At 49.2% G+C, this 15,911-nt stretch overlaps 1 protein-coding gene across 2 annotated transcripts in view; it reads left to right on the forward strand.

Annotated features, from left to right (window-relative positions):
• The window catches only part of LOC139109335 (probable serine/threonine-protein kinase dyrk2), a 132,733-nt gene that overhangs the window by 72,608 nt on the left and 44,214 nt on the right, over nt 1-15,911 (forward strand). The gene's annotated exons all lie outside the window — the stretch shown is intronic.

A 15,911-nucleotide genomic window follows, 5' to 3' on the forward strand; every position in this document is an offset into this window, starting at 1 on the left:
TATATACTAACATAAGGCATCCCCTCGTACCTGGCCGACGTAAGAAGCCGCTCGCGCCTGGCCACTTAATTTTCCTAGCGGTAGTTCCGCGCGGAGATAATTAACGAGCTTTGCAAGAGCAATCGACCGCGAGTTAACTCGGTCTCTCGGTACACCTACGAGCGGTAGATTAGCATATTAATTTTTTAACAGCGCTTTATCCGCGTCAACGCGCGAGGAAGCGCATTTTCTGAGAACCGCGAGTCGGAAAAGGGACATGAATACGAAACGAGAGAAATTATACCTATCCGGAAGAGGAAAGAGAGAGAGAGAAAGGGCTAATTATATTTATAATTATATTTTAATATATTATATTAATTACAATTTAGTAACCCGCTGTATAAATTGTACGTACATTTCGACGTAATTTTTTTTTTTAACCTTAATTGTCGCTTAGTCACGTTTACGCGACAAGCTTGAAAAAAAATTGTTTAATTATGCCTGTTTATTCTAAGAATAATTGTTTCGTGCCGCCGAGTGACTCGCGTTTCGTGACAAAATACGAAGAATCCGCTGTAATTGCATCTTCGTGAGACGAGTCGATCCAGATGGGTTCGTCCAGGGTGAGTTGACGTCTCGCGCGAAGACGCGTACTCACGCGTGGATGTTGCATATCCGTAGCGAGCGAGCGTGTGCGACGACGCCATGTGTGTACACCTTGGCGAGCGTGTACTCGCAGCTGCACTTAAGCGGCGACATAATAGGCCTATCGCGAGCCACTTGTCTACTTCAGACCATTGCCCGCGGCCGCGGCGACCGACGTTAATAGACGCGTTTGCGGGACCACGAGACGAGGATGCGCGACGCCGCGCATGATTCCGATAACCGGCGCGTACTCGCCCGCAGTTTGCCGATGTGTCTCATTTAGGTGATTCCCCGCTCTCGTTGAGATTTGGATAACGTCAAGAGCTTCGTTTGAGTCGCGTTATCCGCGCGGAGTCCGCCTGTATTTTGCTTTTACCCGAGATTTTCCCATTCGAGAACGCCCAAACTGGACGGTATCGTACTGATTATATCTCGGGGTCCATTCAGCGTCCGCGCGTCGCCGATCTTCGCGAACACGGTGGCGCGTGTTTAACGACGTTCCTTTTCGCTGGACGCGCGGCGGCATGGAAATCGCACACGTCGAGAGCCCCGTTCTTCGTTAGCCCCGCAGAAGAGAGCACGAGACTTTTCCCTCTCGAGGCGACAATCGTCGTATCCAGATATCGAGCGGCTCACCGGCACGGTATTGAATTCTCGAGTGGGCGGAAATACTGCGAGCGCGTCTCGCGTGTGTACATATGTGCATATGGGGAGTCATGTTTCTGCGTATGTACACGGTCCGTACGTAGCGTGTCCTCCCCCGAGTCACACGCCGGGGGCTCCGTCAACGAACGAGGTTCGGCATATGTACCGGATGGGCAGATCGATAATGTTGGGCCACGTAACTAGGACGACGGTCTACGTCGCGCTCCGAATATCTCTCGCGGCGATATATACCGCGGCGCACATGCACGCGCCCAACGCACACGGCCGCGATCTTTTATTTCACCCGGCTCGTAACGTGCAATATGTTGGAGAAATAAATCTTGCCCGCGGATAACTTTATAGCCGGATTTATGGTTATTTTGTGAGCAGCGCTTGGAACTGTAATTGTTCTCTGTTTTACGCAACAACGAGCTAAATCACACCGCCGCCGTTGCAGTGTCTCGCGATAACGAGTGCTGGAGATCGTGTTCACGTGTCGTTAATTTTTTTAAAGCTCTCGGAGCCTTCGAGTATCTGCCTGCGTTGCATTTCCATGGATTTCGTCCCGCGTTCGATTAATATCCCCCTCTGCGCGGCTGAGAAAAAGGCCCCGGCCGACTGTCGCCCAGGGTCAGGCTTTCAATTAAAGTTTAAGTTAGATCTTAACGAGGCTTAAAAGAATCGGCGCGTTCACGTGCTTACAAAGTACGAGGGGCTCCCGCTCGTTCCAAGAGGGACCGACCAACTTTGTTCGCTCGGCTTCCGTCGCGGGCCACGTTACAATCGTATATGATCGGAGAATCCAATCGGTTTACACATTTCCCGTCTGCGTTTTGTGAATCGCGGCAAAATTCTAGCAAAGGGATTTTATCGAGTGGCACACGGTCCGATTATCTGGCCACGACTCGACATTTTAAGCCGGCAACAAGACTCCGCGGTAAAATATTTAATTCGTTTCGTCGCGATTCTCGTAATTGCACGGCTAATGCCAAACAAACGACGCCACAATTATGGCGATGGTTCTCCAAATGCGAAATAGCTAATCGAATAGACGTTATAAATTCATATCGTACTATTTACAGTCCATTGATGTAATTGCTTTATCGATTTCGTTGCTTACGACATCGCGATATGGAATTCCGATGGTCGCTCTATTTAAAATAATATATTAAAATTATTCCGCTGTTAAAAAACGTCGATAATTGCTTATCGATTTCGGTGCCCGCGATATGGACGCGAAATCGTTTATTTGTCTCGGGATTCATTTTATCGCGCTGAATCCCGACCGCGGTGGAAAAAGTACGACGCGATAATAGATAACAATGAGAAAAGTATTTCGCTGAGCGGGGTCCTTCTTTCGCTTCCTTTCACGGGGGATAATTAAATTTTCTGCATATCCGCCTCTCGAGCTCGTTTCTTCTCGCGGCCGTGGAATATAATATTTATAAATATCTTTTCGCCCGCGAGTCTGACGGCGCCGATCCTCCAGCATCCAATAAATTAACCGGCTGGCTTACGCTCGGGGAACGTCTAATTAGTCGGGCTGTCTCATCGGAGTCGCCGGTAAAAATGTTTACATCCGCCGTTTTGCAGCTTCGCAGGATGTGCGTGACGGACGCACGCCGCTCGTGCGTGATCCAACGGGCTAAACGCACAATACGCAATTTCGCGGTGCAATTTCGATAAGCGCCGCGAGAGAGCTAGAAGGCGAACTGTCGAGGTCGATCGGCGGGGCGACATTTAAATTGCTCGCGGCCGTCGAGCGTCGCGTGAAAAGTGTCGTGCCGGCCGGTCGGTTGTAATTAACCCGCGCTGCGCCCGCTGGACGGTACCAATTTTTTTATTTTTTTAATTTTTTTTATCGCGCTGTGATTATATCCGGTGTGCGCGACACTGGACCGCTCGGAAACACAGCGACCTTGGCCCCGGCTTTCTTCTCTCGCCGGTTATATTTATCTGACGGGATGATCTCGCGCAAGGATCCTCCATCAATTTCCAACGTCCGCTAATTTTCCGGATCGGATATCGTGTTGTCTTGTAAAGATAGATCGTAATGAATATTAATTGCGTCGCCGCGTTGATCCCTCACGGTTGCGATTCAGGGAAATGACGTCTGACGATTTAACGAGACACCGCGGGAAACTGCGCGCTGCGATTAGCGATCCTCCCGAAATTGCGGTCGCCGCTGCGAGATCGTGTGTAACGGTGAACGGGCTCGTTTTCGTGTCACGTGCGAGCGAAGTTGAAGATGGTGATGGATTAGGTACAGTGGCGGCCACGATTCACTTTGACGTTAATACCCCGGTGCGGGAAAATCGGCGCGCGAGAAATGCGAATCGATCAACGTAAATTACAGAGAGACAAATGGGCATTTCGCTCTTGCGGATGAAAACCCTTGCGGGATTCTCGTGGATTTAGAGATGGGAATAAGCTGAGAGGGGAATTAAGAAGAGATAAAAAGAGAAAAAGATTGAAACGTCTAACGGTCTGCGAGTTAATATGCGTTTTCGAATTAAATTAACAATTATCTCGCGACGTGTCCGCTTCTAACAGCGAGACAAAGGTTTTTCCGAGCGCTTGTCGCGTCACGACGATTTATGGTAAAATACGTCGTGTCGGGCGTGACGTCATCGCCAAGCGGAAGAATCGGATCGTATCTCTCGCGTGATAAAGACACGTCCGGCCGGAGACGGGGTCGCCTTCAACCGGTTTGTCGCGAACCGCAGAAAAGTGGATTAGACAAATAGGATTCGCGAAGCCCCCGACGGTCGCGCGAATCGGAGACACGTGTTGCGGTCTCGTAGTGAATATCACCTCGATGAGGGACACTTATCGCGCGCGGCGCCGCTCTTTATCGCGGACGACGTACTTACGTACCACGTGTGCGTATCGATCCGTCATTGTTACGAGAACGATGTAATTGACGGGTGCGGGAAACGATGATCGCCTCTCCCCAATAAACCGGAGGATTAAGGCACACGTGCTAACGAGCCACTTTTATCCCGTGCACGTGCAACACTCTGGCGGATCCGCTCTCTCCATTGTTGCGCGGCGCTGCGACGAGCATGGTACGCGTACGGGAGTCTAATAATAAGCCTCGGTCGAGATCAACGGGGCTGCTGGGTAGAGAAGGGCGGAGGGCGTGCGGGATTTAATTATATGCCGAGATGAATAATTACAAGAGGAGGATCTACCTGATGAGACAGTCTTATTTATACTCGAGATAAAAATCTCACGGGTAAACGTTCACTTCGTCGCTTGCCTTGTCTATGGTAAGTTTTGGCAGCTGAGCTCTTTAAAGAGCTGGCCCGTTACGAGTACGCGTTCGAAAATAATCCGGCATTGTTAATCGCGCGTTTCCTCGGTACAAAAGGCCGAGAGCAACGGCGGCGGTGCGTTCTCGTGTGCATTGCCCGCGCGGGCGTTCTTGAACGACGTTCTTCCTGAACACTTTATTGCAGATGGAAGATATACGGCACGGCCTCTACTCGCGGCCAAGTGAGGTTTCGGACGTTCTTCGTTGACTTCCATTTAAATTCGTCATACCGTTTAAACGCGGCGCACTCGTCCCCGCGCGCAAACATGATTATCTTACTTAATGAGGAAGCGGTAACCAAGATTCCTTCTTCAGCGAGACTTCAAGGAGCGTTGGTGCAAAAATGTACGACAAAAAAAAAAAAAAAATCTACGGATAAACCATTCTATAAAGTTTGTTGTTGCAAAGTAAATGGCATTTGTACACGCGCTTCGGAAATTTGTCCAGCCCGATTAACGAGAGTGGGCAGTTGGGAAGTTAGAGGGGTTTCCTTGGATCTCGTGAAGCTACGCGGTAATAAAAACAAACGGATAGAAGAAAAAGAGAGTACCGCAATGACAAGCGATAATGTTCTAGTAGCGGTTTAATTAGAAATGCACCTCGCGAATGTTGAGAAGCGCGAAAGCGTTTCAGCACGCACCCGCCCGCTCGCCCGATGCACACGCTCACGCGTTATGATCATGCCCGCTCGTATTCGGTTCGGACCTGCACGCATCTCGATCAGTGGTCGGCCGACCATCCTGCCCGAAAGACGTCTCGGAAGACCCTCGGCGGTACGCCCAGCGAAAATCGATCGGCCCCGCTCTTCCCTCAACGTCCGCATGCTGAGGAACCAGTCGACCACTCTCGTTACTCATCTCGCGTTCGGTTCAGTGTCTCGAATAGTGCAGAGAAAAAAAAAAAATTCCGTGCTTAGCTAACGTGAACTTTAGTTTCTGAGCTTTAGCTCTCGGTGAAGAAAGGAATCTTGTGATCTAGCCTACTGTTCGTACGAATCACCGTCGAGTATCTAAATCAATCTGTGCCTTAATCGAAGTGTATAAAATCGGTTTACGTAGCAAATATGTTAAAATGTTCATACTTCTTTGATTTATGAATTTATAAGTGATTTGGAAAAAGAATGCAAAATTGTTCCGAATAAAAATGTAACGTTGGCGTATTTTAATCGAGTCCAAGTTTTCAAACGTGCGTAAGAAAAACCTGAGAAAACGCTGATTTAATTGATCGCTCGTTTAATCTTCTCGTTTTTGGAACAAAGCCCGCCGCGTTGCAGCTAAGATATCCGTCCTTCGGGCACGAAAATCATTATTAATTGAATCTCTCCGTGTACACGAAAGGTCAAAGGAGCACAGGCGAACATCCGTTCCTCCTCATTTGTTAAGGAGCAGAAAATCTTCAGGGCAGAGGCGAAGCGCCGTTGAAATGCGGATGAACGTCGGCGCATTTTCGTTTCACTTCAAGAAGGTGAGAACGGCCAAAAGGCGTATTTCGGGTAACCGGCCTCGGTGTCGTCTAATTTCCCGATCTAAATCGCCCTCTCCCTGCGATTCCGAAGGATCCCGCCTAGATTCGCGCATTGCCCGTTCGTTTCGTCCTGGCTCCGGGCCAGCATCGCCGCTTCTGCGATATCGCGGCGTATCATCCTCCTCGCTCTTTTACGCTCCCGCGTGACAAAAGCACGGCGGCAAAAAAGATTCGGCGGTAGTTTCTAATTTGAAACTGGTTACCTCACGGGAAGCGGCATTTTTTTCTCTATTTTCGCCGCGCCGCGTATGAAAATAGGCGCTCGTATTTTACGGCCGAAGACGACGGGGAATTGTATTTCTCGCGCGAAACGACGTGGGACGAAGAATTATAGTTCGCCGCTCATCTCCGCGTACTTCCCTTCTCGGAAATATGTCACCTTTTTTATTAAAACTATTGTATATCCGTCGGGTTTATCAATGCTCCATAAATCTATATAAACTCGCGTTTGTTATTTTTAATTTGAACGTAACTCGCATCGTCACGCTCGTATTCTATCGTGGGAATAAAAAAAAAAAAAAAGAAAAAAAAAGAAAAAAGAGGAAATGGTTGAAAACACGTTATCTAGAAACTCATCGCCCGCGAGAGCAACCCCTGACATTCTCGCCCGCGTGCACACATTTAATGGCTTAGCCGAGATGTAGGAAGAGAGAGAATTAAAACACGGCAGCGTGCGCGAGATCAAAAAATAGTAACTCGCCGGGGAAGATAATGGATCCCCATCATTTCGCGATACACGCCCGCCTCATTTCCTCCGTGTATCGTCGACGTTCGCAGATTACCTGATGCCGCGATATTGGATTACGGCGGGGACCGGCGAGGCTACACAATACCCCGTCGCGTCTGCCTTTAATTTAATATACGCGCCGGGGGAGTCTTCGGCGGAATCCAGGCGCATCAGTACCGAGTCGACCTTCCTCCGATGGCGAGACGGGTCCGGTCCCTCCTCGTGCGTTCGTTCTCCACGACAGAGGGGGCATTGCGAAGGGACCACACACGCATCCCTCGAACCGCGTGTCGCGCGCTGAGAGAGGCCGAGGGAGTCAGTTGGTCCTCTAATTAAAACCCGCTCAGAGCAGCTCCCATGCCCGAGGTTCTGCTCTCGTTCATTGAATGCTGCAAACGCTGCCTGCCATCGCCGTTCGTAAGTCAAACCTGACCCATTGGCATCTCCCCCGGTTCAAGCACTTTCCTCCCCGCCCGCCCTGCTTTTCGTTTTTACGCTCAAGATCCTGGAGATAGTTTCGGGAAAGCTCCCACCGCGTGTGCGGATGCCCCGAGACGGACACGGGCGCCTCCGAGTATCCTTCGACTTTGATTCCTCTCGACCGCGTACCGCTTCGCGCTGACAACGAGCGGGGACTTGGCTCGTTTATTACACCCGGCACTTTTCTAATTCGCGGCGGCATCGATTCCGCACTGATACGGTGTAACGGAATATATCATATCGGTCTCTCGATTTATGCCCCGCGCGTCGTGTTTTACCGGCGGTGGATTTTTCTTCGCTTAAGAAGGTTCCCCGAGGAGATTAATCGTCCGCGCGAGATATTGCCTCGCCGGCGCGAAGAAATTGCTCCGGCCGAATGAAATTCGCGTCGGTGTATTCTTTCCGTAGTCTGGCTTTTTGATATCGTAAATCAACGTTCGCTCTCTAACGCGTGACAGGCACAGAGATCGGGCAACGGGTATCGGGAAGGAGAGCATTCTTGTCCGGTGGATATGTCAACGTGCTCCGTGATGCCGGTCTCCCTGCAAGACATTTTGGTAAATATCTGTAACCTTTTTCAATATTGCTTGGCCGCTTGAAAGCCTCGCCGATTGTTCGCGATAGAATTCTTCACTAACACAGCTGCTTGTAGCAAGCGATTTTTATGTATTTTTAAATCAAATAACTGAATGCAGCTCTCGTTAAATCAGCGTCACGGTGTTTTTCGGTTTTATTCAATATACTGCAAATTATTCTGTACACCGTTTTGTTTCAAATTACAATTTTTCCAGAATATTTCTATCGCATTAATTAAACAGATATATTGCAGGGTTTTTTTTTTTTTTTTACGTTATATACGTACTTAGCAAATAACATTTTTTAAGAGCAGAGGATAAAAAATATTTTTAACAATAATTCTAATAAAATAATTTTTCTTTGGCGTTCTAATAAACTTCTCCTGGCTTAAAAAAGAAAGAAAGAGAGAATTCGCTTCCTCTTTCTTTCGAAGTAATCGTCTCGAACCGCAATATGCGCGTTTAATAAAGCATATAATGTATCCAGAAATACGTGTGTGCAACGTTCACATTGTCCAGTGTCCGAGGTTCCAGGTAATTGATGTTAACGTTTAATGAAATTCCACGAACGAAAGAAAAGCACAAGAGAGGCCCCGTATTGAACTTACGAACGCGCGCTCGTTGCCTACCGGCCTTACGCCCAACCGGTTACACTGGTTTCGCGAGAAAAGGAGCTAAAAGGTACGCGCAAGATAGGCCGCACCCGCTGTCGGGTGGGAGATATGCACAAAAAGAGAACGCACTCGATAGCAGCTGCTCTTAAATTCACGAACACGCGTTACATCACGTTTAACTGGCCGTGCAATATCGCAAAAATGTAGTTAATCAGACCTTTTTGCTTAGATCGCGTGAAAGCCGCCTGGCATTGTTTTATATACGCCGGCAACCCTTCCGGACATTTTTCTCCGATTGAATAATAATCCCGATATTTAACTAACATCGCTTCTGCCGCCGCGCTTTTAATCCGATCAACCCACTCTCGTAATCGACGGCGTTGCGTTTCGTTAATTGCGCGGTGGTGGTGGGTTCGATTTAAAGGATCTAGATCCGAGCGTTGACACATAAGAAATGTATATACGTTTGTTCGCCACAAAAACGCGAATTTACATTTCGTCCGATTCAACATTTTTCAGTGCTTGTCGTTTACAATTTTAATATGGGAAACGCATGCATACGCAGAAAAAAAAAAATATATATATATATATATAAACGGCAGAGAGACGGGTGCGAAATATTTTTGCGACACACCCGTGCATCTTCACTCTTTTTTTCCCCGATATTTCACTCTTGACATTTCCCACTTAAAAAAAATCGCACGTAACTGTTTTTCGGAAAATAAGGGTGCTCTGGCATTTCCACTCGGCGACGCGTTATTTACAATACATTGATCTCGACAAAAGCTCGAAAAGCTTTTCGAAACGCGCGAGTTAAAAAACGTTTTTACAGCGCACTCTTCGACCTTTACCTTTGTTCTGGACCGCGTCGAAAACATATTGACTCCCTCGTATGTCGCGTCGTGCACGTGTCCGCGAAGCCGTACAAGTTTCGCGGTTGAAATTATTAGATCTGTGTCAGTCGGGTGTGAATGCAAAGAGGTCTCCTCGCGGTTAATTTCATTACGCTGCTAGAATCCACGCGAATCCTTGGCGTTTTACAATATTTGAAGAGATTCATACAGAATGTAAAATTGAAAAAAAAAAAAATTAAACCAAGTGATATGTTCCGAATAAATTTATTAAACTTGTCTCCCAGTCTTTAAACACCGACAGGTACCTTTGCGCCTCGTATATTTTATTTCCCCTTAGTTTCTACGTTTATAAAAAAAGTGTCGAGCAGCGAGTTAATAACAAATGCCGCGAGCCTCGATATTTTATTAAAGTTAAACCATCCTTGTCGTCTCGAGGCCAGCAAGCGCCCACGAATTCGCCCTAAACGCGACGAGGTCGCGCGGGGTCGGTAAACGTTTCTCGGTCATTTACGGCGTCGATCTCGGCGCGGCCGGCAGCCCCGATTTCGGCACGAGACGCAAAACGCTCGCGAATACTCGTCGAGGGTATTTTCGTTTCTGGCACGTCGCTGAGGCCTACATCGGCGACGTCATGGGCCTCGGCTGGCTCGTAGCATTTGCAGGTGTTACGTAACGTCATCGCCCTTAGTCGCGCGCGATCGCGCTTGCCGGGCGATTTCGGCGAGCGAGTCGTTCCTCGAAACGAAAATCCCGCGATTAAACGATTTACGGTGATCGGGGTCCGGCTACCGATATTTCTCGCGTCGACGTTGGCTCGGTGCAATCCCGGTATTTTAGTGCTCGCGATTTTTCCACTCGCCACAGAATTATATATTTGCCTCCTTTCTTTACGCGATTCCATCGCATGTTTACGAAGTTGTTTCGGGAACTGCGGGGCTGGTCAATGGCGCACACGTGGTTCTCGAATGCATCGAGTGAATTTTTAATACTGTTGCTGTGCTATGTTCTCGAGCTGGCCCACAGCGTGCTAGAGAAACTGGTAATGTCCGTCGCGAGAAAAGAAAAAAAAAAGAAAAGGGATACTTTATCACGCTACGAGTTACACGTTATTTTTCGATGGACGAAAGGAAACTGGTATCGCGACATTCTCGTGATCCAGAATCGTCTAAGATTAAACAATCAACGTTATTAACCTTTGGATATTAATTTTCTCATCAACAATTATTTATTACTAGAGCGAACCTTGCGAACGCTTGGCGCGCGTTATTTTTCAAAAGATTCAAATTTATACAAATTAAAACGAATCTCGAATCTTCGACCTGACAGCTGAATTTAGCTCTCGCTTTGGCGTGCAGCAAGCCAAGCGAGAGAAACAAAGAAACAGCGACGGTTTTACGCGGTAACAATAAAATAGATTGTCAAACGGTATTATAAAACTTAAGTAAAAAGAAAAAAAGTTTTAAAAATTAATCAAGTACCGCGGTTCGGTATTCTCGCTTCGTCACCGTCGCGGACTATCAATGACGGGAAATTCGGGTACGGCCAAGTGTTGGTATCCCAATTTGTCGGAGGCCCGCTTCGGCCGGTCCACGAAAGGAGACGTATACACTCTCGACTTACCGCAAATAAACAGTAGACCCGCCGTGCCGCGCCGAAGAGTAGAACCGCGAGCTGATTGCGTAAGCGGGCGGTGAGCACGCACCCGGATCGCGTGCGTGCACGATATTCGCGCCGGGTTCCTATTCCGCGTCGCGGCCTCTAAGTGCGACCGATTGCGTAAGGCGTCGCGTGCGGCGCGCGTAAGAGCAGCAGTTCGCCGGGCTGTACCGGGATCGATCAGCTGATCGGGCCGGCGAGAGTGAGCGGCACCCGTGACTTCGACGCCGATTCGTGCAGGGCGCGTAATTAATCCGTAAATCGATGCGGCCATTGACAAAGCGGCCCGAAATTGTACGCTACGGTTCACACGGCGGCGAACAGCGCGGCGTTAATTGACCCTGCGTGAATAAATATATACGTTCCCGAGAGCTCGATCGATCGCGCGCTGCCACTTCTGGCAGAAAGTAGGTCGATCTTTTCGCATACGCGGCTGTAAATCGCCGGCGAAATATTACCGGTCTCTCTCGGCCCCTTTCGACGGCGCATCGGGGAGGAATATTGGTTTACGCGACGGCGAGATACATAAATCGACGGGATAATTCGCGGCGAGGCACCGCTTACGCAATCGAAATGCATCGAATGAACCTCGGTGGTGGTTTCGCGTCTCATCGCGCGCCTCTCTTTATGGCGTAAAGCTCGATGGTCCATGCGATATGAAAATCTCACGCAATATCTCGCGCGTCACGAAACATGCGCGTTTCCACGATGCAGCTCGCGAGTATTTTACGCCGCATTAGAAAGCGGAGGTTTGAAGCCAGGAGGCAACACGCGCGTACATTTTCCACGCGTGTGCACGCGCCACATCGTCGGTCCCTCGCGCCAGTCGCGGCGCACAAACGCGCGTCGGGTCAATTATATCGTTACGCGACCGCAGTTTGCGTAACGCATTTCTTTTTTTTCCCCCCGCGAGTCAAAAATGCTATCGTTCGACGTTTCCTCTCTGGCGGAGAAACGTGCGACGAAGTCTCGTTAATTGAGTCGTATCAATTTAACTCATTTCTAAAAAGAAGAAAAAAAAACAGTGATAAATCGGTGGTTTTATTGAGGTCGGTCTACCTCGTTAGAAGACTTAATCTCGAATCACCGACGTAATTAGCGCTCGTGCGCGTGATGAATCGCGCCTCTCTCCCCCGAGATAAGAAAGCGAGAGATTGATCTGCGCGTTTTTCCCGAAGTACGAAGTACGACCGGCAATTATTCGATCATTGGAATTTACGACTCGTGGAACCGAGAAAAAAGAGGGATAACCGACGAGACGTTGCAGCGTTACACTGATAACGTCGGCCGTCCCGAGAATAAGTTTATCGAGAAAGCAGCTCGTTTTTTTTACATTTTTAACGATTTAGTGAAATTCGTTTTGTTACTCGCGCGTGCCATCAGGGTATTTAACGACACGCGTCGTCGACGCATTTGTGAAATATCGTTGGGACGCCGATCCGCCACGACACCCGCTTGTGCCCACGTCGGGATTTCGCTCGTCGGAGCCGCACGATGAAGTTTCTGGTGAGATACTACGATTTCCTGAGCGTCACGTTTTCCACGGTGAGACTTTGGAACAGCACCCAACGTTTTTTTTATCGTCCAGAACTCGCGCTCAGAACGGGAGCGAGGCTTCGGCCGCGTATCGCGAGGCTGCAAAAGATTTAACTTGCGCTTAATTTTTTTTTTTTTTTTTATTTCTCAACGTTTCGGAATGCAACTTTTTTTTTTCCCCCTCGACTCCTTATCACGAACGCACACCGGAAGAAAGAGGAGACTGAGTGATCAGCCTTGAGTATGAATTGCGGAGATCGACGGGCCGCGAGCGCGTCATTGATAATTGTGCGCGCGAGAGCGCCTTATCGCGCGGCCGATAATGGACCTCTCGCGAAATCCGACAACCTTTCAGATATGTACATTAAAAAGCAGATATGGCATTCGCCGCAACGACGGCGGCTAGCGTACGTGATTTCATCCTCTCCCTCGGCCACCGAGGGCGAGGTAGGTAGTGGTGGGTGCCGTTCTCCCTCGGTTCTCCACGATACATCTACGCGCGCGCTTCGTGTGAGATTCGACGCACCCCACGACACGGTTACGTACCCCAGCCGCCGTCGCCGCGGTTAACACCATATCTGCCATTCGGTGTACATGAAAGAATGGCATTGTGCGCGCATGCCGCGGTCCGCGGTAGCCGCGGAGCGATACATCTGCCGCGGCAGTCGCGCGTTATCGCGCCATTTATCATTCGCTCTCGCTCGCCTCTCGCGCTGCTCTTATTCGTTGCCACGATAATTGGATTTCTCTGAAACGTATCGCGCGAAACGTAGAAAAATTCGGCGAGTTCTTTCGCGGCGCTATCGGGATCGCAGAGGTTCCCTCCGTGCGGTCACGTCGTTTTCTCTCTCGCGTAGAGGAAAACGTGACCCGTTATTCCGCGAGGGATTTATGTATATGAGATAGAAGATCGCATTGACATTTAAAAGCTCTTCGACGGCTCGAAGCGAACGAGATCGCGCTCGCTCTTATTAATTTCCGTAACAATATCCGTGGAAGCGTCGGGACAGGCGTCGAGATCGACGGACGCTCGCTCCGCGAATCCGCGGTTGGCGTAACGAATATCGATAAGAAGCGTACGTCATTAGCAATAAGTGAATTATCATCAGGTGCCCGATTGTCGCGACGTACTGCGCGAAGAATTGTAAAACATCGTCGCGTCGCGTTGTCGACGGCGTTAAAAATTTCCTCGACGTCGCGTACGGTTCGCTCATTTCGCTGAGTAAGGATTCGCGAGTTCATTAGTTCGCAATTATATCAGTGTCAGTGGTGCACTCGGTGCCTGACTTTCGCTGACGTCTTCACCGGCAAACTTTTTTTTTCCGTGCGACACGATTGCGTCACGCGACGCCGACGTTGCGAATCGCTAAAATTATGAGACGATTCATCAGGTGGGTAGTAGGTCGAGCAAACTTCCCTGTCGGTTTCGCAAAGTGGGATCTCGCCGTAAACGACGCGCAATTTTATCGGCGAATTCCGCGGACGGCGACCTTTTTCGTGGCGAGGCGTACCTCGCGAGAGTCTCGCGTGGCATCGTTTCTGATATATTATAATGTTTTCATTGCGAGCATTCTTATTGCCGACGATATATTGATTACTTTTTAGGCTTGTTCAAACGGGAGTTTTGTAATCGACAACGATTTGGGAGCTCGAAAGTAACGACTGTTCTCGGAGTCGCGAAAGAACGCTTTGTTTATTTCGGGGGGAGACGCCTCGAGCTCGCCGAGGGCATAAAAAACGTAAACAGATCAACTCGGCGTCGAGCTCGGCGCTTCCGAGAACTCGGTGCGAGAAAGCCAACGGTCAGTCGACGCTCGGCGCCATCGTCTGTCTCACTTTTTTACGCGGCCGTCTCTCTTCCTCCAAGGGCCGAAATCTCTAGCGGCCATCTTAGTCTAGTTGCGGAGGTTCGGGCGCGAGGACGTGTCGCTAATTACTCCGCGATCGTGCATATTTTCGACCGCGGATAGGATAGTCTCGTATGCGAATATGTGTCGACGTCGTCGGCCCGGGAGCGAACGATCGTTTTCTGCACTCCCGTCGTCCTACTCGTCGCTCTGCGCTTCGTTTCATGCCACGAAAAAGTGCCTCGGACAAGAAAGGTTATGTGCGCGGGTGGCGTGGACTGAGCGGGAATTGCGTCGGGCATTTCCGACTGGCGCTTCCATTAAATGTTTCTTGGGCAAGTTCCGGTGACTGCCATCATTAGAGCGTGACGTCGATCTGCAACCTCGCGCGCGTCTTCTTCGTCGCGGCCGTGGTTCTCAACCCGTTCCGAGCACGTCTTATCGAGGAACTCTAGGAAGACAGATGTGCGCGGGGGAAAAAATTTTACATCGCGGTCAATCTCATTCATCGCTCGACGCTAGTTCCCGGCATCGGTTCGTTCCGCCGACGGGAATTAATCGAAGAATCGCAAGTAACCTCGCTTTACGTCGCAGCCAGTTTTTCGTACCGGGATCGAGGAAGACTCTGGTGAAGGAAAGTCAGCAATATTACGAATATCGAGAGTGCGGATTAATGCAACGTACGATCGTTCGTCGCGCTTCTTTATTTCAATCGTAAAAAAATCGCCGCGATAATCCCACCGCCGTTCTCTCGGTCGTTCGTCTTCTCGAGTGATAGTGACGGTGATTACAAAAAAAGAAAAGCGAATGTCGAATGGTTTCGAGTGCTACGATACGTCGTGATGATCCAGAATACTACCGCGGAAGGAAGGAAGGATGTTGAACGCCATCGGCCGTCAATCATTCAATTGTAATTATCCCGACGAAATTAATATAATTAACCAATGTCCGAAAGCAATAACGCGCGCAAGGTGCGCGTTCTGCGATCTCTAGTCTATTAAATTGCACATCGAAATATGTTCTTTCTATTTTTAATTTTTTTTTTTTCCTGCGCAACTCGTTTCGAGGCGAGATACAACGCACGTTGGAAATTATAGTTAAGCAGGGTTAATTACTCAAAGCAGGGCGTACGGTGAAAGTGCGCGTGTTGAAGTCGTAATAAAAATGCGCCAGCGTTTGTAAGTTTTGCGCTCCGTCTGTTCAATTTAGTTGTTCGGAATAGAAGCGATCGAAGAAGGATAGCGAGAGAATCGAGAGCATATCCGTTGTAGATACGTTACACTCGTAATCGCGGAGAACTCGTTTCGCTCTTATTGTCCGCTCGAAGCGGATAGATACTTTGATTCTGATCGCTCGCGCGATGATTCCTTTCGTATCGCGATCGCTCTACGCCGCGAGGTTTAGCGAAGCGAGATGGTTAATTCCCCATAACAGGATGACAAAGAGCGATGAGCGGCCACAAAAGCCCAATGGACTTTATCAGCGCGTTGCAGAATGCATCGACATGTCGACG

Source organism: Cardiocondyla obscurior, linkage group LG17 (genome assembly GCF_019399895.1).
Source record: "Cardiocondyla obscurior isolate alpha-2009 linkage group LG17, Cobs3.1, whole genome shotgun sequence".
In the NCBI taxonomy this organism is placed as follows: domain Eukaryota; kingdom Metazoa; phylum Arthropoda; class Insecta; order Hymenoptera; family Formicidae; genus Cardiocondyla; species Cardiocondyla obscurior.